The 24,199-nt window shown below is 42.2% G+C and overlaps 1 long non-coding RNA gene across 1 annotated transcript; it reads right to left on the bottom strand.

The window, feature by feature from the left end:
- Positions 1-4,394: 4,394 nt before the first annotated feature.
- Positions 4,395-11,378, bottom strand: LOC110469859 (uncharacterized). The gene is made up of 3 exons (XR_002465326.1): positions 11,344-11,378; positions 5,883-5,955; positions 4,395-4,411 (listed from the first exon to the last, which is right to left on the bottom strand). It is a non-coding gene; the product is annotated as an uncharacterized LOC110469859 (long non-coding RNA).
- Between the last annotated feature and the right edge of the window lie 12,821 nt (positions 11,379-24,199).

Here is a 24,199-nt window from a genome sequence, read left to right as displayed (position 1 = left end):
GGGGGCTGGGGAGAGGCTGCATTTCCTGCACAGGAGGAGGCTGGGGAGAGGCTGCATTTCCTGCACATAGAGGCTGCATTTCCTGCAGAGCGAGGCTGGGGAGAGGCTGCATTTCCTGCACAGGGGGAGGCTGGGGAGAGGCTGCATTTCCTGCACAGAGGGGCTGGGGAGAGGCTGCATTTCCTGCACAGGGGGGCTGGGGAGAGGCTGCATTTCCTGCACATAGAGGCTGCATTTCCTGCACAGGGGGAGGCTGGGGAGAGGCTGCATTTCCTGCACAGGAGGCTGGGGAGAGGCTGCATTTCCTGCACAGGAGGAGGCTGGGGAGAGGCTGCATTTCCTGCAGAACAAGGCTGGGGAGAGGCTGCATTTCCTGCCCAGGGGGGCTGGGGAGAGGCTGCATTTCCTGCACAGGGGGGCTGGGGAGAGGCTGCATTTCCTGCACAGGGGGGCTGGGGAGAGGCTGCATTTCCTGCACAGGGGGAGCCAAGGCTGAGCCCAAAATGCAGCGTGGGGAACAGGGAACCCGGAGTGGAGTACGGAATGGAGCCGGGAAAGGGGAAAACCGGAACGGATTTCAGGTGGAATCTGGAATGGATTCGGCAAAATGGAAAATCCGGACCGGATTTTGACAGAACTCCAGAATGGAGTTGGCAAAATGGAAAACCTGGACCGAATTTTGGCCAGAGTTCAGAATGGACTCGGCAAAAAAGAAAACCCAGACTGGATTTCTCCCGGAATCCGGAATGGATCCAAAGCCGATGAAATCTTATTTTCTTAATGCTATTGGTAAATTAAAGTTCCTGTAGGCTTTATAAAAATTCCTCAAGCTGGAATTCAGCAGAGCTGATAAGCTGATTTCTGGAGATGCCTGTAGAGTTCAGCTGTAATATTAGACAACAAATTTAAATATTTTAAGTTGTTTGGGATATCTGAATTGACAGGTGTGTATCAGCGGTGTGTATCCTTTTCACAAAAGGACCCCTGGGGGTAAAGAAGATTTTGCTTAAAAACCATGGAGATTATTTTCACAATTTTAACAATTCATCATGTTTCAGGAAACCACAACTCCCATAAAAGAGACCCACTTCTGGTTGAATACATAAACTGACATGCCTTTATGGAATTAACTAAATTAGGTGGATTTTATACCTCCTTAATGAACCAATACAAAACATGGTTTGAATCCCCTTAATTCAATTCCAAGCTGGATTTATTTGCTTTCAGAGATGTACAAATAGAAACTCAATCAAGTACAAACATCTCTGGTCCTCCACTCTGTCTCCAACTGGTATCTTTATATTAATTTAAGTAATTGGGGAAGGAGAGTCAAACAAATAAAACTCTGCATTTAGAGGAAGGCATATTTTTTTTATTAAAAGGTCTCAGAGAAATAAGAATAATATTGGGGACAGAAAACTGATCAACATTCCTCTCAAACAGGACTGGTGAAGTGCACTAATTAAATTTAAAAATCTGAAATTTATCATTTCAATAGAAAAGCAGAAATTTTGTCCTCACCCACCTGCCAAGGTGAGGGATTTCTGGATAACCTTAGGGGTCAGGTGCTTTATTCCCTTGGGAATGGTAAAAAACAAAGGAAAAAAAATAAGAAACTATGGAAAAAATAGGAAAACTTGTGGAAAGAGGCAGAGAAAATAAAGCAATAATTTCTGCAAATGGGGAAACTGAACAGTTGTTAGGCAGAACTGAAGTAGATAAAACACATGTTGGCATCTTAATGCTTAAGTTTTTCTTTCTTCCTTTTTCTTTATCATCAAAGGAAGAAAAGCACTTCTGCTCCTATCTAAGATCAATCTATCAAAGAGCAGAGCAGTAAAACTGTGTCAAAAAAGAAAAAATATTTCCACAGCAATGGAAATCATTGAAGAAATACCTGTATTTTTGCTTGATAAATTATTTCTTCATTTCTATATTCATACAAAGCACATGTATTTTCCTGCTCTGTTGAACAGAGAAATCCTGTGAGTTCCCAGAGAAAGCTGCTATTAGGTTATTTTTCTCTGTCTGAAGAAGTTATTTGCTGTAGTTTTCAAATCCTGGTGAAAAGCTTCGCTGTTCTTCCTGTGCCCTATTGAGCACAGGTGCAAATTAATTTTTTTAAAATGTTATTTTAAATGGAAGATGCTTTCAAACTTTAAATTCAAGTGTTTTCTGTGAACCAGATTGATTTCAAACTAACTCGATAGGATCCTGATGTTGCAGCAATGCCAATTTCAAGCGAAGTTGTGATTAAAAATGGATCAGTATTGTTTAGCACAAAAATTTGGTGTTCAGTAGGATTGAGGCAAAAAAGGAGAATCTCAGGAAGGTCCCAGCAAAGTTAAACAGGATTGGGGATGGGCTGGGATTTGCCAAGTAGAGATGAGAGACAAGCAGGACCCCAAGCTCGACTCTGGTGATGGAGAAAAGCTGCTCCCAGGAAAGCAGAAAACACCAAAAAGAGAAAACACAGGCTGTTAGTGCTGATTTTCCCTTTAAATTCCCAAGTTTTCTCTAAGTTTGGAGGATATCAGCAATGCTGCAAGGAAGTTCCCCACCGAGTGTGGATTGGTTCTCCCACAGGTTTTCAGCACTTTGCAGGGAAGTTCTGTAAGAGACTTGTAAAGCTGTGATCTCACATTGCCACCCTCCAACACTCCTCCTGTTTTGTTGTTTTTTTTTTATTGTCAGGTCACTCAAATTAATTGGTTTCAACTTCCTTTTTTTTTTTTTTTTTTTCAAGTGGAAGTTCATTAAAATGTTGAAAAAATTGCCATCACAAGGAAAAGCACAATATCCTGTTAACAGTGTCAACCTGCAACTGCTCTGGCTTCTTTTTCTTCTTAATTGGATCTGTTGAATTCCCCATTCTGCTTAGCAAACAGCTTGGATTTGGGCAAATCAGCAGTTTTTTTCCAGTGGGGGGGACAAAAAAAAAAATTATCAAGAAATTCCCAACCATCCCAAATAACTTCCCAGATGTGGTGTTACCTTAATAAAGTTGTAGCCTATTTAAAACTTGTTTCTTGTATGTTGAAGTCCTTGCTGAAGTGCCAGGGGACAATCAGTCACCACTTGTACTCAATAAACTGGGAGATGATACTTCAGGAATCGATGCAGCTCTGCAGAGATTTGAAAGATGTGCATTTATTGGAGGAAGCAGTAAATAAAAATAAAGCCTCGCTGGGATTTAATTTCAGTACCCAATGGGTGAGTTTGTACTTGTGTGCATGTATAAATAACTTTATTATAAATAAAAATGCCAAAGGAAAGGGAAAATTGTAAACTTAGCAACTATTGACCAATTTGCAAAAAATAAGACCAATGTCATCAATTTGAACTTTGCTATTCTAATTCTGCATTCATTTGCATAAAATCCTTGCTGATTTGATGCAGATAATTCCTGACTCTCCACTTCATCAAGAAAAATCGATTTGTGGCTATTATAGACTAAATCAACATTTTCCTGGCTTTTGTTCCCCGCCCCAAGCTCCACTGCTCTCAGGGGTGAGTTCCAGAGGTGAGAGAAGCAATGCCTGGCACTGTGAGTACACAGAAAGTGCAAGGAATAATCTTATCTCAATATTGAATTAATACTATTAAAGCTATTAAAGCATTTTAAAGACTTCTTGGCCAACTCACAATTAACACTTCTTCAATCTTCTTAAATTATCAAGCACTATGAGAGTAGACAAGGTCATTGTTTTATCTGCAATAAAGTCAAAGGAATTGCCAGAGAGTCTTACACGTATAATTAACAGTGTGCAATTTATTCAATAAAGCTCTCATTTAATTACAGGAACCTATTACACTGAGTGATGCGTTAGGGGTGATTTATATCTCAGATGTAAATATTCAGAAAGAGGCCTCCCATAATGAAAGCAGCTGCTCCCTGCTCTCCATCCGTGTTCAACTTCAGTGTGTTGGTACAATATATTAAATATTGAGAAGAAATTCTTCCCTGTGAGGGTGTGGGGCCCTGGCACAGGTGCCCAGAGCAGCTGGGGCTGCCCCTGGATCCCTGGCAGTGCCCAAGGCCAGGCTGGACAGGGCTGGGAGCAGCCTGGGATGGTGGAATGTGTCCCTGCCATGGCAAGAGTGGAATGGGATGGGTTTTGAGGTCCCTCCCAACAATCCCTCCTGGGATTCTGTATGGATACCAGGCCCTTACAAGCTGGCAGCAATTATTTTGGGAAAATTTAGTGTTACCTGTTGAAATTATGGCTGATGCCTGCTTGGTCTTCTTCAGGAGTGTGGCCTGGAACAGCAGTCACAGACACAAGCTGGTGCTGAGCAGTGCCAGATGTTAAATCTGTTTTTGTTGGTGTTCCTTCCACCAACAGCAAGGTTTGCCAGTGATCCTGTGCTCTTTCTGCATCCATAAACTGTGAACCCACACCAATTTGCACTGTTAGAAATACAAAAGTCAGTTTGGTTTTCTTTTTTCTTAGCATGGAAAAATAAATATTCCTGATACTTGCTAATAAAGCATTCCTTGTTGGGATAGGATTATGCACTTGTACCTTCCCTGTGCTCCCAGGGCCTGTCTGCCTTTGGGTTATCCAAAATCCAAAAGAGATTCTGCACAAAGCTTTAAACCCCAGGGCTTTTAAACTGAGAGGCATTCAGAGCTGCAATAAGTCACTGCCTCTGTGAGAGCTACACCTGTGCTGTTTTAGCACCAAAAGCACTGCAAAACACTCTATTACTTAAGTATTTTCCTCCACAGATCTCAGAGCTTTCACAAAAAAGCAGCTGAATGAAGCCGTTTATATGTGAACAGAACACATTTTTCAACATCCATTCCTCAAAAAAGCACTCACTCACGTTATCACAAATTTAAACAACAACAAAAACTTCAAACCCAGTCAAACCCAGCGGTGTCAGGCTGACAGGAGTTGATGACACTCATAAAAGGAACAGCTTTCTAAAGAGACATCTCTCTCGTGGAAAGTGTTAGCCAATTGATAACACAGGTAATATTCAGCACTCCAGATCTATGCTGATGTATAAAACTGCTGTCAAAACCACTGCCTTTATTGACATCAGCATGAATACTTTGCTCCCAAGGTAAAGACATTATTGTCAGGAGGAGCTGAAAACATTAGAGGAGCTATTTCTCAGTTTAACTATATAAAAGTCTGTTGTTAAAAATCTTTACGAGTCTTTAACATCAGAAAGATTGTGGAAGAATCCTGCTCACAATAGAACGCCTCACTTGAAACCTTGAAAGGGTATTTTAAGTGGAAAAATCAGTGGATTGGTGGCACTGGTTGGTGGCAAACCCAGCTGTGCCTGCCCACACCACATCTCACACCCTCTGCACAGCCCTGCCTGGGGCTCTGGCAGGTTTAGAGAATCCAATGGAAGGAAATTTCCTCATGAGGAAACTACTCAAGAAGTGATTTCAAGAGGCCATAGTAAAAAGTCAATCCAGCTGCACAGATCCCATCACATGGAATATTGCAGCACATCCTGAGAGCAGCAGGGAACTGTGGAGGGGCAGAATAAGATTTGCTGTGCCCCATCCGAAAATCGATTCATTTTCACAATCATACTTTCATTAAATGTTTTGAACTAGAAGGGACCCACAAGGAGCATCAAAATCTGACTCCTGGCTCCTGCACATGCCACCCCAGGAATCCCAGCACATACCTGTACAAAAAACCAAAACACTTGCTATGATTTGGCAGAAAAAAACGAGTCACTGAATACCAAATCTACAAAAACGTTTCAATTTGCCACTGAGTGGAATCAAAACCCCGAGGATGAGCTCATGTCCCTCTCCTGCTGCCCTGATGTCCCCGTGCCCCATCCAGAGCTCAGGGCCAGCACGTGCTGCCCTGTTTGGCCCCATCACTGCCCCCAGGACATCTCACCCCACTCAGCTCTTCCCTCTAATGCAATGTGACTGAGATGAAGAAACCTTCTGCTCTCCAGAGATCGATTCTCCTGAAGCACAGCACATAATGAATATTTTACAAGCCATATAAATGCAGCCCTTTCCATTTTTCCTTTCCAGTTCTGCTGTTTGAAGATAGATGCTGGTGCTAATTTACAAAGTTCCCATCTCAGGAGCAGGCAGAGATTCCAGCCCCTCACCAATATCCCCCTCAGAGGTTTCACTCACCAGCTCCAAAAATAACACACCACTGTTTGGTGGATAATTTTGACAGAATACCAATTCCTGCTTAGCTGTAACAGCTGAGTATTAAAAATGTGGGATGTGGCAAGCACATTTCTCTCCCTCTCAGGATTTTTCATAGAGGAGCACAGAGAGAAGAAAGAGAAAACAATTTCTATTTCTGCTCCTTGTTTTCCTATGTGGAATGTGTTTAGAGAATTGTTTACCTGGGTTGATGGCTTGGTTGGATTTTGGTGAGGATTTTTTTGAGCTGGTGGCCAATCCAACCCACCTGGGGCTGGGCTCTCAGAGAGGGTCACCAGTTGTGTTAGGGTCAGAGAAAGTTATATGTAGCTTTAGTATCCTCCTTTTATAAAGTATATTAATGTATTTGAGCAAAGTTATAGTAAAGAAATAATTCAGCCTTCTGAATTGAGTCAGACATTGTCATTTCTTCCCATTGGGTCCGCCTGGGATATTCTAGAAAACACCTTCCTGAGGTCCTGGGTGTCAGCGACCTTTTTGTTGTGAAAACTCAAACTGCACCAACACTGCTGAGTGTGAAACCTTCTTTAAGAAGAAAATCCTCTCTATTATGGTTTAATTCTTTAGCATCCAGTGGTCAATAGCTAATATGCTGTCCCTTAAACGTGGCTATAGGGAATTAACACTCGGCACCTCCGGATCCCGCTGCAATGGCCCTTTGCTTTGGACTTCAAAGGCAATAAAAAAGTAATATTGAGATCAAAGCCTCCCAGCACAATCACACTTTTTGAAGTTTGCAAACCATAGAAATTGGAGGCGTTTTAGTTCTCTGGCTCTTGTCATTTTTTTTTAACTCCTGAGCACTTTGAGCCACTGTTCAAACTTTTGATATAAACTCGTGTTTTGATGCACAAGGATCTGAAGATGCCAGGGAATTCCAGATTAATCCATGCTGACAGCAAGGGCCCTCGTTACCTTTCTATTGATTTTGCAAGGTCTGGAAAAAAACCAAGCAGAGTCTGTTTTAAGGCTTTCTTGTGGCACTGGCTGCATCCCACATCCAGTTCTTGCTCAATTAGCATGACATGTCCATGCTTGATGCTCCAAACTATAAAACTTCAGCAGCAAACATTTTGATCAGGCCTTGAAATCTGTATTATTTAGAGATCCAAAATCATATCAGACAGTGCTGTAAGACTTCAGTCAAACTCCTCTTAAAAAGCAAAATATGGGCAAAGCATGAGCCAGGCCTGAAGTGTCTGGAGGCTGTGGAACAAAAGCTGTCAGCATTCCTTGTTCAGAATTCCTGAAAGTCCCATTACAGCCCATGCTGAAGTGTTCAGTTTGGAACCTAAATTGCTTTTCATTTAGGAGGGATAATCTTTGGACGTGGCAGAGCACGTTGTTAACTTTGTGCAGAGGACTGTCCTGGGCAGGTAAAGTGATTTTAGGTCTTAGCAATACTCTGAATATCCAGGGTGCTGAAGGAGGGCGACATCCTCTTCCTACACTGCAGGGCCCTTGTAAAACAGGCTCTGTATAGCAATAAATCTGTTTATTTTTGTTATGGTTCTCCCCTCACTCTCTTGCTGCTTCTGTTTTCTCTTTGAAGGCACTTGATTGTAGCATTCTCTGTCTGTTTGCAGCATCATAAAGTGAAATTCACTTCATTGATCAGAAGATGACCTCTATCCAGTGCCTCTTAGATTAGAGATAACAGCAGGCTGCTGTCTCACTGAGAAATAATTTCTTTGGCCCCTTTGGCTTCTCTTTATTATGATTGCTTCCTAACATATCACTTAAAAACTGGAGTGGAAAACAAATGAGGATATCTTCTCCACTGTTTGTATTTTGACTTCCCAACAAACACAGATGCACACACACTGCAGCACTTGGTGCACTAGAATAATTCATATTTTCCTGTGGAAGATGAAGAAAATATTTAACTGTAGACAAACGAGCTGAGGAAAGGGGTAAAAATGGATTGACATAAAACCTACATTTTGCCTGAGAGACTTTACGCTTTAAAGCAGGAAAAATGGGAGATGTACACTCATGTGAAATTTAAACTGTGCATATTCAGGAACAGGTTTTTAAATATCAGCAATAAAGATCATGTTGGAATACATTATCACATTCTGCACTGGAGCATGTGTTACATATTTATAACAAGGAAAGCGTGCAAGACTAATCATACACTATGAATAATGCCATGTTTTTCCAGGCAGATTTGCAAAGTGTTATCCCAGACATTCCCTTCTGCTGGGGGCAGGAGGAAGCAGAGGCTGCTCCAGCCCTCCCCACTCGGCTGCTCAGCATCCTCTGCAGGAGGATCCCACTGCCAAGTGGGAGGTGTGCGGTGACATTTAGAAAATAGGCAGAAATATCTGTATTATTTTGGCTATTTCAGGCCTCCTGCTCAGCTCAGATCTTCAGTTGGCAGCAGTTTGTTCCCAGGGCCCTGGATGGTGCTGCCTTGGCAAAGTGCTGGGATTTCTGGAGGGCTTGTCAGCCTCAGGAAAGCCCCTGAGCTTCAGTCTCACCATCCTCCACTTCTCCAGACTCTTCAGGAATAAAATGAACTGCTCTTTTCATCCCCCCAAAACAAAACTTTGAGTGTCTCAGACACTGGAATGGGCTTTTGACAGCTGACCTTATTATATCAAGTAATTTATAATTAAAGCTCCACAAATCCAATCGTGTCTGACACTAATACAGCTGAAATACTACATGAATATATAATTCAAACCATGCCACTTGTTATGAGTTGTTTGCCATAGCATGAGCTACTCAGCACCAGCTCTGCCCAGTCTACTGAGCTTTTCCTGCTTGATGCAAGCACAAGGAGCTTTCAAAAGAGGGAGAGTGGAGAGAAAATGTGTTTATTCCTGGCTGTGGTGTGTTCCAGGGCTGCTTTCACAGGGTGCAACAACCTGCTCCATTCTCAGGCATCTTCATGGAGATTTCTCTGCAAGAAATCTCAGACTGGCACTAAAATCCCAGTTGTAGTTGGGATTAGAATCCCAATATCAAACTGGGATTTAAAAAAAATCAGCAGGAAGACACAATCTGGTGGTACTTCTGGCCCTGGGCTAGTGGAAGGTGTCCTTGCCAAAGGCAGGGCATTAGCAGGAGATCATCTTTAAGGTGTCTTCCAATCCAACCCATTCTGTGATTCCATGATGAATTCTTCAGGAAGAGAATGTGCTCAATGGGATTCAGGTTACCCATAAATATCCTCAGTTTTTATCAATATTCTGCACCAGTAGACAAAAAAGCTTTTGAAAATATTGATAGCACACCTAATATGAGCCTTTTGCACTTGGCTGGGCAGCTGTGACTTGGTTTAAGCTTCAATTTTGTAAACAAAATTTAACTTACCTCAAAACATGGCACGTTCCCAAGAGAAAAGAGCAGCTTTTACCAAAGGTCAGTCTCAACCATAGACTGGAATGGAATAAAGAAAGTCGGAGCATCCTCCATCTAGGAAAACATCATCTGGGAATCATCTCTCTTCTGTCAAGAGGAGAGTCCTTGGGAAAGGCCTCTCCTCTGCTCTGGGGTTGAGGCTGTGCTATGGATTTGTTCCCTGACATCCTATGGAATGGGATTTTGGATTCTGAATTACCCAACACTAATTCACAAATTAATCAATGTTAATTCAGAAAAGGTGTTCAGCACGAACATTTCTGTACACCCAAAGATGGCATCAAGCTCCCTTGTGCTCCCTTTGCAAAAAGAGATGGATTAGTGCCACCTTCACTTCCCTCTGGGTGTGAGGAACCCAAATTCTCCCGTGGCCAGAGCTGTTTTGAGCTGGCCAATCCACAGGGCTGGTGGCAGACACGTCCCAGTGCAGCTCTGCTGTGGTTCCAGACAATTTTACCCAAGCTGTGATTTTCAGAACTCCCAAAAACACCCAGCTAAATTGACAGACACATTTGCTGTGTGACAGTGGCTCTGTGATGCTAATATTGGCTGTTGCCTGACATTTTATATAACAACATTTATATAACAATTTCCAAGGTCTGTGGTGCACCACGCAATTCAAACCCAGCCCTTCCATTTGCTGCCCTTATCAACGTAAAGCTGCTGGTGTATCAAGTAATATCAGAGAAGATAAGTTATGCCACTGTTTATTTACAGTTTACATCCCTGCAGTCAATGTACCTCATGCAGGAATTGACCTGTGGAAGAACTATAGCAGCCCATTATTTGTGCAGCAGTAAAATTGATGGAAATTGATGATGCCTGAAAAACACACAATTATAGTGTCTTGATTAAAAATGGAGCACATTTCAATGAACTTTTTCCCTTCTCATGATTATGATACACAAGTACTAACATTAATGGTATTTTTTTATATAATGAACCATAAAATTACAGTTGGCAGTCAAGAGCACTCTAGCAGATAAGTAAGGCAATTTTCCTCATCATTTTTCCCTTTGTTGTCAATCTTGTTGCATAGCCCATTGCCTTTTCAATGAGCTGTAATGTGAATATTCAAGATCTTGCTTTTCCCCAGTGTATACATTCCAGTTGAAATAATTTCGTTTCATGGCGCCCATTTTAGTATGTTTTATTAAGCAAAATTCATATTTTTTAGGTTTCCCATTTGTACCAGAACTTGCCTGGGCATTGACAAAGAGAATAATGACATTTAAATTGACAGGTTTCAGGCAGATCAGCAAAAGTGTTTCTTGAGCTTGCTGTGCAAACAGGCTTAAAAGTTTGGGTTTGATTTTGCTCTGACACTTCCTGTCTCTCTTTCCAGCAGGTTTTATGAAGTTTAGGCATGTTTAAATACTTACCCATGTAAGTATGACAATCCAATTAACTCTCAGTTTAGACCAAACCAAGCTACAAGGCACACGCACATTAGAAGTATTAGCTCTCCTATTAAAGCATTTCAGGAAATATTTACTTCATGCTATTTCCTGTGGTCTGGCAGCTTACAGCTCTTGACATAAATTATTGTTGCTGCAGGATGAGAAATAAGTGAAATGTTGTATAGCTTCATCTGTGTCTTCCTTGACATAAAAAGACAATAAAAATTAATATATTATAGAGTTTTGAGTTAGGAAAAAGAAGATGTGAAGTGCTCTTGAGAGAAATTATCATTCTCACAAGTAAACAAGTGACTGTGGTTCCTGCCCATTAGTGTTGGGACTAAATAATCTTTAAAGCCCATTCCAACCCTTCAACTTCCCATGATTCTATCAGATACTCACAGCTTCCTCTGGGTCCAGCAAGAAGGATAAAATCCAGGCTCCACTGAAGACAAAATTTGGTGGGTGTGGCTTCTCCAAAGCTTTCACTGCTGGGTGAGATGGATCTTTCCCAAAACAAGTTAGAAAATAGAACTTTTTTTGTGCCTTTGCTGCAGGAGCTCAGCAGTCAGGGAAGGAGATTATGCAGATAACTCAGGCAGGATAAAATCAACATTTTATCCTCACAGTACAGTCATGAGAAACTCCACTTCTGGACATGCCCATGCTTTGTGCCCTTGACAGTCACTCTGATTTTAGGCTCCTGCAAACTGCCAGCTGTTCCCTGATTCCCACTCGGATCTCTCCTGATCAGCTTGCTAACCTTCCTCTATTATTTGGGACTCACCAAGGGCAGATATTTTTGGTTCTTTATCCATTTAGAGAGGAAGAACCATAAAAGTAAATAATCTGTGGAACAACAATCCAAATTTACGAGGGGAGCCTTATTTGCATTTTGGGTGTTTGTCACCATGTGAAACACAACATTTATCCTGGGGAGAGAAAAAGCCCTCCAGGGCCTCCTACATGGCTGATTTAAGTTTCTTACAGTTTTGAACTTGATTGATTTATGGCTAAATTCTGTAATATTTCAACATATCCAAATATCTTTGACTTCAACAGTTTTAAGCTTTACTCGAATAACCACACAGAAATCTATGGCTCATTAAGATTTCTAACAACACAGGGCAAAACAAAAAGGAAGAACCAGCTTACAAAAAAAAAAAGAAAAAAAAAAAAAATAGAGAGACCTGAAAATAATCAGCAGAGTGAAAACGAGACATCAGGACTGAACAGCAGAGATTGGAGAGGGAAGTGCTGCGTTTTCAGGGCTGCAGCTGTGATTCACCCATTAAAACCAGAGCATCTGGCAGCCAAACAGCTGCGTGTGGGCTCAGGGATGAGCTGAGGCTGCCACTGAGCTCCCTCTCCTCCACGAGCTGCTCTTCATCCCAGAGCTGAGCCACAGATAAATCTCCCTGCTGGATAAATCTCCCATGGATAAATCTTCACCTGCTTTCTCCCAGTACATGCAATCAACATTTTTGTTTTCATGTTCCCTCAGCAGCTGATTCCCAAATGCTTTGGGTCTGCACAATTTACCTGAGACCTTTTCAGGCCAAGATGTTTTTTAAGGTTTGTGAGTTACCATAGAAAATGAGCCACTCTGGGATTCCCTGTGAGCAGGGTCATTGTGAATTTGGTTTATTTGTTTGTTTCTTGAATAATGTGGCTTTTTTTCCCCCCCTCCCATAGGTTCCTATCTGCAAGAAAATCAGACAGGCAACATTTACTGACTCACAGCATCATTCTTCTGGAGAGACAACTGCTGTTAGAACTCCCTGGTGCTATTAATTCCCATTAGGAGAAAAGATGAGCCTCAGCCTTTGAACATGCAAAGTTTGCAAGAAATGGTTGTGAAGAAGTGAGGCCACCTTCCTGGTGAAAAGAAACAGATGAAACCTTGCTGGCTTCCTCTCCAGGAGGCTTTGGAACAGAGGTTAGTTTTATCCAATTTAAAGTGAACATGGAATAAACTCCAAGCACTCATGGTAATACTTACACAGCCGTATCAGCTTTAAGTCACACAAATTCCTCAGTTTTCTGCTCCAAAGCTGTTTCCTTTCCTAAAATGAAGGCTATAGATTAAGTTGAGCAAAGCCAATTTTTAGAAGAAACCACCAGGATGTCCTTGACAGGTAACTCCTGATCACTGAGTTGCAAAAACTCACTGCTAATTTCAATGGCCCAGATTTCAAGTGTAAAAGTTGGTTGAAAAACAAAGTCTATAAAATAGTGAAGACAAACAGCAATGAAATTTTGTTATGAGGTGTGAATAGTGAGATTTTTGTTTCTGATCAAGAATACAATCTGGTGAAAACAAGGAGTATGATAAAAAACCCCTGTAAGATGGCTTTTGATACCTGCCCGTACACATTTCACAAGCAGTTGTGGCAAATCCTGGCTCGGAGAGCTTGGAACAAGCTGTGGGGCTGAGAAATGAAGAGTGTCAGCTTTGCAAGGAGCTAATGTGCCACAAGGTCAAGGTTGACAAACCAGCCCCAGCCTAATGCCTCAAATATGTCCAGGGCTGCGTTAGCCAAGAAAGATAAATGAAGAAACTGTCAGCCAGCTCCAGTCTAAACAACAGAACAATTTAAACTGGAGGGAATCATAATCTGAAGCAATTTGTTTCATACTGTACCATCATGATAAAGAAAATCTCAATTTTTCGCCATCAATTTGGGGTGTAAATGGGAGTCTCAACCAAAAAAAAAACTTAACGCAGAATAAAAGTCACATTTCAAGGTATCCTTAAGGACAAGAGCCACGTTTTAAGCGCAGTGGAACAGCAAATATGAGAAAACAATTTTGGTTTGTGAGACTAAATAAAATACTGCCAGTTCTACTGTTTGGAGGGAGACAGGAAAATGAAATAAACAATGTGGTGCTCAGTAACAAGTCAGAACATCCTGGAAAACAAATTCATGCACATCCCCTGATGAGGTAAATCTGTTTCTAGAAGGAGGAAAGGGACTTTGAGCTTGTAAGGGATCCCTAATGAGAATATCTCCTCTTTTGGCCACCCAGGTAATGAGAGCTCAAAAATCATGATTTCTCACAGAAAGGAGAAAGGAGAGCTCAAAAATCATGATTTCTCACAGAAAGGAGAGCTCAAAAATGATTTCTCATAGATTCACTAGCATTGGTTTTTCTCTTCTTTCAGAGACACCAAAGGGGGCTTCTCCTTGAGCTACACAAGAAGAATGAGAACACACCCAAAGAGAAGACCCTGCAAAAATAAAGTGGAATAAATAGGTTGTAACGTGTACGTTCTGCTCCATAAAAGTGGTGAAGTAACAGTGTGTGATAAAGCCACAAAGTGAAATAAATTGAAACTTAAAATTCTCACTGATCCACTCTCATTTCACACATCAGTTAGAGATTTTTATTTCCGCTCGTCTGGGAGTCTCATATCTTAAGATTTTTCTCTCCCATTTTCCAGCTTTTAATGGGTCTATCAAGACATTTGTATAACTCTGAGGAGAAGGTTATGCAAAGTTTGAAGTAAATTCAAATTGATTTTGAGTACAAGGCACTTTAGCTTAATATCCACCTCCCGCTCCTAAAACAGTGTTTTACCTCTTCACACTTCCCATCACATATATTTAAATAAAACAGGTTCAGATCATGTTATGTTATAGGATGGACTTGGTTGAAGGGATTTTAAAGCTCATCCTGTCCCTCCCACATCCCAGTGTCCCAGGCTGCTCCAATCCCCAATATCCAGCCTGGCCAGGGCTGCCCACCCTCCCAGGGAACAATTCCTTCCTAATATCCAATCCTTTTATCAAATCTAATATTCCTCATAGGATAAATAATCCTGGTGATGCTGCAATGCCAATCTCTTGTGTTCATGAACGGTGATACTCATGCACAATGTTCCCGTTGCTTCTTTTACACTATGAAAATCTTGTAATAGAATATTTTTTAATGTATATTTTATCTTTTCACTGCTCATGTACTCACAGTACTGAAGCAATATCACAATAGGTACAAATATTTTGGGAGCTGGTATCATAAAAAATCAGAAGTAACAATTTCTTACATTATTTTCAACATTTGTTTCATTTCAGCTTCAAGCACAGGTTGGAAAATGACAAAAACAGTCCTTGACAAACCTGTACACCATCATCAATGTTTACAGTAAAGTTCTAGCTAGCATTAATGAAATCTATGAAATTACTCACATGTTTAATGAGATGCATGAAATTAAGCAGTTTTTTGGACTGGAGGAGCCCAGATGTGATGGAGAGAAACACCACAGGTGACTTCAAAACACTTGAGATGCTAAAATTAAATTTCCAATCCCCAGCTGACAAAGCTCACTCATCCCTGGGCTCTGACCTAACTGACATTTCCAGGTGCAACATCCATTCAGATTTTATAATTAATTCTATTTTCCTACGATTCTTCAAGGAAATTGCAAAAAGGGCAAAAAACCACTGACAAAACCTGAAACAAGAGAAGCAAAAAAGAGAAAAAAAAAGGAGGAAGACAGAGGAGTCTGCTGTGTTCTAAGCCATGTCTCACAAAATGATTTGGAGGCTGTGGTGGTGTAAACCAAGCACCACTATTGACAGAACAATGAGAGATGATCAACTCGGGCAGGGAAGGATCCAACCACTGCACATCACATCCCCCTAAGGTTACAGAGAGTGGAGTCTATAAAACCCAGCCTAAAAAGCTTATTATTTCTCAGAGGACACAAATGTAACAAGCTTCTCCTGATGGCAAAAATCCAATTATTGTAGTAAAGGTTGTGCTCAGTTATTTCTCACTTCATGTCAAAGCAAATTGTAAAATGAGGTGCCTGGGAACTCTGCTGCTCTACCTTTACTGGTACATAAACTTGCACTCTCCCTTTTTTGTTGTAGTTAGTAAGAAAACAGAAGGAAAAACTAAAGGGGAATGTCATCAAATACTGGCCAAGAATGTGATATATAGATTTTTTTTTTCCATTTTTATTTCTCAATAACTGCAAAGAAAAGTTTAGTGTAGATTGGATCAAATATATATTTTTCTTTGCTGACAGAAATAAAGTTATCTTCATCTCTATTGGATTTTTTTCTTAGATAGGAGTATATGTTAAACCAGTCCAACTGCTTTTTCTATTTGTTTGGCAGAGGAAAAGAAAAAATTCCACTCAAAACTAAAGGCTAAAGCAATTATTCCTGGCTATATCTTTGTTTTCTGGGAAACGGCAGTAGGGCTGGCGAGGAAAAATAAGTTATTTTTTTTTAGGAAATCACATACAGTAAGAATTGCTGAATTTTCTGCACTGACCATTGAAAATGATGGATGCCACAATTCTCCCCTTCAATCATAGAATCAGTGGGATTGGAAAAGATCTCAAAGATCAACCAAAGAGCCCAAACTGTGCCAGATCCCCACCTTGTCCCCAGCCCTGAGTGCCACCTCCTGTCCCTGGACACGTCCAGGGATGGGGACCCCAGACCTCCATGGGGACCCCATTGACCTCTTTGGACACCTCCCTCACATTCCTAACTTAGTGACATTCCTAACTTAGTGACATTCCTACATTTGCTGTAAAAAACCTTTTCCCTTCTTTTTCTCCTTTTCCACCTTCCTTTCAGATGTTAGGAGGGTATTTCCCATCTGGTGCTTCCAGGTTGGGCTCCCATACCTGAAACACCAAGTCCTTTTCTCCTTTTTTGGACCATAATAAAGAATTTTTCTTGCTTTTGGATTCTGACACACAGAATGTTGTTTCTCTTTCTGCAGTAGCTGATATTTCAAGGTTGGATGAGGCTTGAGAAACCTGGGCTAGTAGAAGGTGTCCCTGCCCATGGCAGGGGTGAATGAGATGGGCTTTAAGGTTCCTTCCCACCCCAAACCATTCCAGGATTCTGTGGTATCTGATAAACCCCTCGCATGCATCTCTGTTCTTCAGGCTTTCATGCAGTGTCTACATTAATTCTTCTGCTCAGGCATTCTAAAGCTGGGCTCCCCACTTCACTCACACTAATCAAATATGGAAATCCATCTCAGGAGGTGTCTCACACACATTTTGAGCAAGTCCAGCCCAGATCCTGCGGTGGGACTTAAGCTGGGAAGCAATTCATGGACACCACCAGTGCCCAAGAGTAGCTGGAGCAGCAGAAAATCCTGGAATAAACTAAAACACAGCTTAAAATCAGGGATTTTTCTGGGCAGCCCACTCTGACTGACCTCACTTGAGATGACCTAGCTCAGTGGAGGAAATTCTTTTTTGGCATTTGCTAAACAAGACTAAATCAAACAAACAAATCAGAAAGCCACCATGCATTAGAGTCTGACCTGCTGCCTCTCAGACTGAACCAAAGCCAGATTCTGCTTCACATCCAGAGTCATGAATAAGTTCTCTGTCAAATGGGCACATATAAAATGTAATTAAGCACAAAATACAGCTGCCTTCATATTGAGGCGATAAAACATCACCCACTGGAGGAAAGGACAAAAAATGGGCCCAAACCTTATATTTAAAGCAGTTTACTTAAAAAGGTTATTTAAAGAAATGACCATGTAATGTGAATATTCTATTTTGAAAAGTAGTTAGGGCTCACAAAGCTTCACTACCTATCAACTGGGAAGGTGCTACATCCATATTTGAAAAGAATATGTTGGAACATATGAAGTGGGCATCTGTTTTCAGCTGGAGAGCACTAATTTGGTATTATTCTGTTGAAGCTGACAGTTTTGTGCTGCCTGCTAACAGCATGACCTCTATTCAGACAGGAATTTCCCAAAACAAGCACTAAACATGTTGCTTTTAGCATGTTTTGGGAGGTGGGTAAGTGTTGCTGTCAATGCAGGACGGGAATGAAGAGACCTAGTTTAGAAGGCTGCGAGAGTAAAACTCTTATTTATTCAAAATACACTTCTCTTTTATACAGAGCTCCGTGAGGACCAACTCCATTGGTTCTGAAGTGAAAACAACCCACAGCATTGGTTCAGAGTGCTTCATGCACAGTGATAGAACTTAACTATAAACAATGTGAAAAACAAGAGAGATAAAGAATTGTTTACATTCTTCTCCAGTTCTTTCCCAGGTTTTTGCCTGGCTAGAAATTCTCAGTTTCTTTTTTGACTGAATCTGAGTCCCACAGGTAACCCTGCCCCAGCTATTCAAGATGCTTTCCCACTTTAATTGTGATTAGGAAACAGCCACAAGGGCTGTCATTAGTGGTCCCACTTAAGTGTCCTCATTTGGATTTAGTTTTGGGGTTTGATCCCAAACAGCTCAGAGTGAGATCCCTTTCCTGGTTTGAGCCTCAATAGTCTTTAACCACCAAAATGCGCCTTCAGTAATAGGATTTTTCCACTGAAAACTCTTCCAAAACCAACGAAGCAGCCAAATCTCAGGAAGCTCTGCAGGGTACAGCTCCACCTGCCATAATGCTCTCAGTCAGACTAACACAACACAGACAATAAAACACCATTTGTAGGCAGCCAGACCTCAAGGCTACCTCTACACAAGTGTCCTTTGCTCACCCTGAAAGGCTTTTAATAACACTGTGACACTGCAGACGTGCTTACAGCAGCTGATATTTATTTACTGACCCCAATTTTGTGACACAGGTCGGGGCTCTTTGTCAGACACAAGACAGGGCCTTGCCCATCGGCGGCTGTCAGAGTCCTTAAGTCTATTTTCATTTATCTTCGCAAAAAATCTTGCCCAAGTCACGAGCTGCAGGGCTTGACTCGCCAAGTTTAGAGCAGGTTCATTCCTCAAATTAAAATTTTATAGGGCCCTGGCTGTCAGAGCAATCTGCAGGCACGCCGAGCTCCATCAGTGCTGCTGACACCCGCTGCCTCCAGCCCTGTCTGCAGCCCCCAGCCCTGCTCTGCCCCGGGCTGGGCAGCACCAGCAGGAGCTGCTGCCCCTCTTTGCCTCCTCCTTCACCCCAGCACATCCATGCTGGCCTTTTCCTTTGGATTTTGTGCCATGTATTTTATGCAGCCAGGTTTACGATGGCTATTTATGCCAAGTCTCCGTGGTGGGTGCATTTATCAGCTCAGCTGACAACAGGTATAAACCATTCCTTAAATACACTTGTGAGTGCAGAGCCAATAAAAACACTGTAATCCTGAGAAGAAAGCATCTTTTTGGAGGCAAAAAAAAAAAAAAAAACCCAAAGGAAAGAGACGAGTTGATTTGAAAGTAAACTCTGAAAAATAAAATTATTCCCGTGGAAAACTCCAATAATCTGGTTTTAATATTTAGACTGCTTTAAACAGCATGCAGATTAAATTTGATATAGATGGAACTGCAGCCTCTATTTATTTGTATTCATACATACAAGAGCAACATAAAACCCTCAGGAATTTGTGGAGGAGTCTGTAGCGAATTTGCAAATAACCATATCTGCAGCAGCAGAGTATAATGGACCAGTATAATATACTGGGGAAAGTTGTCACTTGTTTGGCAATTAACACTGATATAGGAGGGAAAGGAATGAGAGGATATTAACAGATTAATCTTGGGGCCGTTTAGACGGCGCCGAAGCGAAATGATGATTTTTCTCCCACTCCTGTTAGATCAGTGCCCTCTGCTGCTCAGTGCCTGGCGCTGGCAGCTCCACTCTGCAGCACTCAGCTGAAACCCACAGAAACACAGGCTGGGATTTACACTCAGGGAGGAACCTTGCAGGGATTTGTGCTCTCAACACCATCTTTCCAAGGAAATACAAACAGGGATATTTAGCAACAACCTCTCCTGACAATATCACCTGGAAATATAAGCATCTCTCCATATCATCAAATCATTTCATCGTTTCCTATCAGAAATCAAACCCCCTCTGGTTGCTGCTAAACTTCATCTTGTTCTCCCTTTTGATCAAGTGGAATGTTGCTAATGCCTTATGAAAAAGGGATTTGCATGTTCATATTCTACATTGAACTTGAGATACACAGTCTCACTTTGAGCAAACAGCTCCTGCCATGAGATTTGGCTGCTCCAAGACTGAGGAAATTTTTTAGGAGAGCAAAACCAGCCCAGGGATTCCTAAAGAAATGGTGCCTAACTTGCTTTCAGCACTTCTTACTCACAAGTCAGGATCTTACCTGCAATTGAGTGATGCCACGACTGGAAAAAGTTGCAGAAAATGATGAAGATTCTACTAGCTTAAAAGTACCCCAAAACCTTAAAAAAACCCCCCCACACACACACAAAAAAAAAAATAAAATAAAACACACACACACAAAAAACAACAAACCCAAAAGCAAAGCATTTACCAAAAGAGAAAAAAAAATTATTTGGTAAGTTTGAGAGCATACTGGGTTTAAACACTGACTGGGAGAAGTAACACTACTCCATAAAGAATACAAATGCACATAGGAATTACTGGCATCTATTAATAAAATTTACATTTTATTCCTTCTTTTTAGATTGAATTTTCACCTTATAAGCTCTCTACAAGTCCCTGAAAGGAGCTTGGAGCCAGGTGGAAGTCAGGCTCTTCTCCCAGGTAACAGGTGATGGGATGGGAAGGAACTGCCTTCAGTTGTGCCAGGGGAGGTTTAGACGGAATATTTGGGAAAAATTCTTCACCAAAAATATTTTTAAATGCTGGTAGAGAGTGCCTTGGAGATTTTAAAGGATGTGCACATGTGGCATATGTGTTAGTGGTGGGATTGGCAGTGCTGAAGGAACAGTTGTGCTCAATGACCTTGAGAGGGTTTTTGAACTTAAACAATTCTATAATTCCGTGCCAAAAAAACATATATAGAAAATAGAGAGGGTCTTCATAATTGTTTTTCCCAAGCTTTGCTACTTCTCAAGTCCTCTTGTGCAGGATTCTGAGCACTTTGCCACTATTTTCCCTTCTGTGGCATGAGAATGCCTTGTGCTTGTTGTGGGGTGTTGATACTGCTCTGGAAGCAATCGGGAAAAGAATCACTGACCATTAACGTGAGGGGTGGAAATGAAGAGCTGACAGCTTCTTTACCTGTCAGGAATTCTTTCAAATAGAGTGAACACACGTGGCAAGGACATTGGGATGCAGGGACAAGTCTCAGTGCCTGGTTAGACATCACAAAGATCAGACCCTGACCCACCTGGAGCATCCCAGCATCAGGCAAAACTCCCCAAAACACAGCTGGAGGGACAAAGGGAACAGGTCTTACACTTCTGGGAATAAATGGGACACCCACACTGGGCTCTGAGTGTCCTGGATGTCACCAGCAGGCAGGAACCTCAGCGCAGAGCCACAGCCTGGAGCCGAGCCAGCGCCTCCCGAATAACACATCCTCAGCAGCTGTGGGGAAACCTCAGGAAAACACAGGAAATAACCTCTCACCGTGCTCTTTTGTACAACATGCCACTTTTTTCTGCACTTCCATGCTAATTAAGCTCCTGGCTGTGCCTCTTCCTCCCCGATCCTTCCCCTTCCCTGAGTGAAATGTCAGGATTAGCGCTGATTCAGTGGTGCCCGCGAGCCGCGCTTTCGGGAGCTAACATTTAAACACAGCCCTGCTGCTGGCAAGGCCCTCCCTGGCACAAGGAGAGCCAGAAGTTTGGCAACTCCAGGCCAACATGGGCAGCAGATGTTTTTAATGCCAGCTTCCCTCTAATTGCAAAGCAGCAGCAGCAGCACAGCGGGAAGGGAGAATACAATAAATCTCCAGCGCTGGAGTAGCCCACGAGCACATCAATTGTGCCACTTGTTAACAGAATTTGCTGACAATCTCCGTGTGCTGTTGAGGAGTGCAGGGTGTGCAGCCCCATTTGGCTGCCTGAGGACAGGCACAGCCTGCTCGGGCTGGGCTGGCATGCCCAGGTTGCCACGGGAGGATTCCTGCCCCATGGAAAATGGCAGGGGCTGGTTTGGAGCACGCAGGTGAATCCTAAAGAGAGCAGGGCCTTGGTGCCAGGCATCTCTGCTCAACAGCACAGGGCTGGGATCCAAATTCTGAGGATGCAGTGTGGGAATCCAGGGCTTCCCTCTGGCTGCCCTGGCAGGTCTGGGACCCTGGCAGGGGTCAGGAACCCCCTGGACAGAGCCCCCAGAGACACTGGCTGTGATCTCTGGCCATGGAAAAGAGTTTTCAATCTTACAGCATGAATTACCAGCTTAGAGTGTTTGATATGAGTAATAATTTGTGTGGCACGGGTGAAAAAGTAAAATTTTAGGATTCTAGATGAGGGGTCCAGAGGGCAGAAGATGGGGGTAATTGGGTGTGCCTTGTCCTTTTTCTCCTTCTTCATGCCCTCCATGTCTCACTGTGCTGTTGGCATTTTTCTGTTGGTTCAGGCTGGGGACACACTGTCCAACGTAGGTGACAGATATTGGCACGTTCTTGTAAATGCAGCCCAGGGAGTTTCTGGTATTTAATGTTTGTCACATCCCACTGAGGGCAGAGCCCCACACGCTGCCCTGCAGGACAGAGCTGGGCAGGGCAGCAGAACATGTGAGAGATAAACAGAATAAACAACCTGGAAACCAGCACAGACCAATTATGGCTTCTGATTTGGCAGCAGGGCAGAAATACAGAGACTTTCTACAATCTGGGGATCATCAATACCCCAGATTCCGACAATACAGCAGCCCCAACATCTGTTCCTTCACCTGAAAATAAAGCCCCCCGTGCTTCCACAGCTGTGAGGATGGAGTCGATGGAAAAGTGTTCATCCTACAGACATAATTACATCATTCTGACTTTGTGTCTTCATTTCCTCCATGCAGCCATCCACCACCTACTTTCCTCCATCCCACTGTACAGACAGAAGCTTTCCTGGGTGGACAGAGGTGTTTTGGTCCTCACAGAAAGCTGATGTGGCCCCTGTAGGACCAAGCTGCCTCTGCTCCAGGGTGAGGAACCTGCTTTTGATGGATTTTCACAGGGGTGGGAAAACATTTCCTCAGATTTTTCTACAAAGTAAATCTGTGTGATTATATTCCTCATTCTCAATATTATTGTATCAGTCTTGCATATAGTTTTTCCTGGCTGGAGGCATTGATGCCACAACTACTCCCAGGAGCACGGATGTCCAGGAACATCCCCTGCTCCTTGTGCTGCTTTCTCTAAACATTAAGGGTTAAACCACCAACATAAAATCATGGCTTGGAGCTGACCTGGAAAGCAAAGTTTATGAAACATTTATTTGCTGCTCTGACATCTGGAGGGAGATGCATCATTTAGGTCATGAATTTTTCTGTTTGGATCCAAGCTGATTGCTCACCCTGCCATACTCCACCCTCTGCTCCCCTGCACCTTGCATCACACAACTAATTTTAAAAAGAGGAGAGGCTGGCCCTTGGAAAGGCTTGGAAAGTAAAGTGCTTCCTTTTATTTTTCAAGCAGCAGGAAACAAGACTGTTCACCAGAAGAGAAAAGGTAAGGAATGAACATTGGAAAAGTGAGGGGTCAATGGGAAGGAAATAAAATACTGCATGTTTATGATTAAAATGACAATGTGTCCTTTTGAACCTTGCAGGCAGAGTAATCTGAACTGAATTAATCAATCAGCAGACTATCGATAGGTTAAAAATAAGTCTTATTAAAAGCAGGTGGCAAAGGAGGCAGAGGGAGAGCAAGACACACCAGTCCACCTTGTCCAAACCACCCAGGATACATCCAGCTAATTTAAATCCACATTGCAACATCCTGCTCAATACAGCTAAACTGAATTCCTCAGGCTAAAGATATTGTTTGTCCAACTTTTATTATCCTTGTTTATAAAATTGAAGGATTTGACTTGCTGTGGTCAGTGTCACTGTGAGACGTTCTCTCTTTGGCCGCAATGCACTCTCAGCCCCCATAAATGTTATGGGAAAACTGCAAGGGTGTTTGCAAAGGAAAGGGTGAAAACTGCCAAGAAAAGTCAAATCCCATCCACTTCTGCCTATTACAGTGCTTCCCAAGACAGAATCCCCTCAAGGAAGATACTGTGTGAAAACAGGAGCTGCTTCTCTCTCTGACAGAGAGAGGATTGACAGATGCTGTATTTATTTTTAAAAAATGCCTAACTAAGCATCATTAGTCACCCATCATCCATATTTCTCTCCCTAAATGAAAGTGCACAAAGTTACAGTCTCCAGAAAAAACAATTACAATATTAATTTTAACTAAATGACAACTAGGAGAAAGAAAAAAAAAGAATCAGCTGGTTTAAGGAGTTCTCTTAGATCCTGATAAAGAAAACAACTTCAGCACTGAAAACCACCAATCACCAATGTAATCTTTAAATGTTTAAATGAGCTCCCTGGAAGGCACTGCAAGGTGTGAAATCCTTCTAGGAATACATTTCAGTAGG

This window comes from Lonchura striata, chromosome 12, assembly GCF_046129695.1.
Source record: "Lonchura striata isolate bLonStr1 chromosome 12, bLonStr1.mat, whole genome shotgun sequence".
In the NCBI taxonomy this organism is placed as follows: Eukaryota; Metazoa; Chordata; class Aves; order Passeriformes; family Estrildidae; genus Lonchura; species Lonchura striata.
The sequence above is the reverse complement of the archived record's forward strand: the minus strand, read 5'-3'. Positions and strand labels throughout refer to the sequence as shown.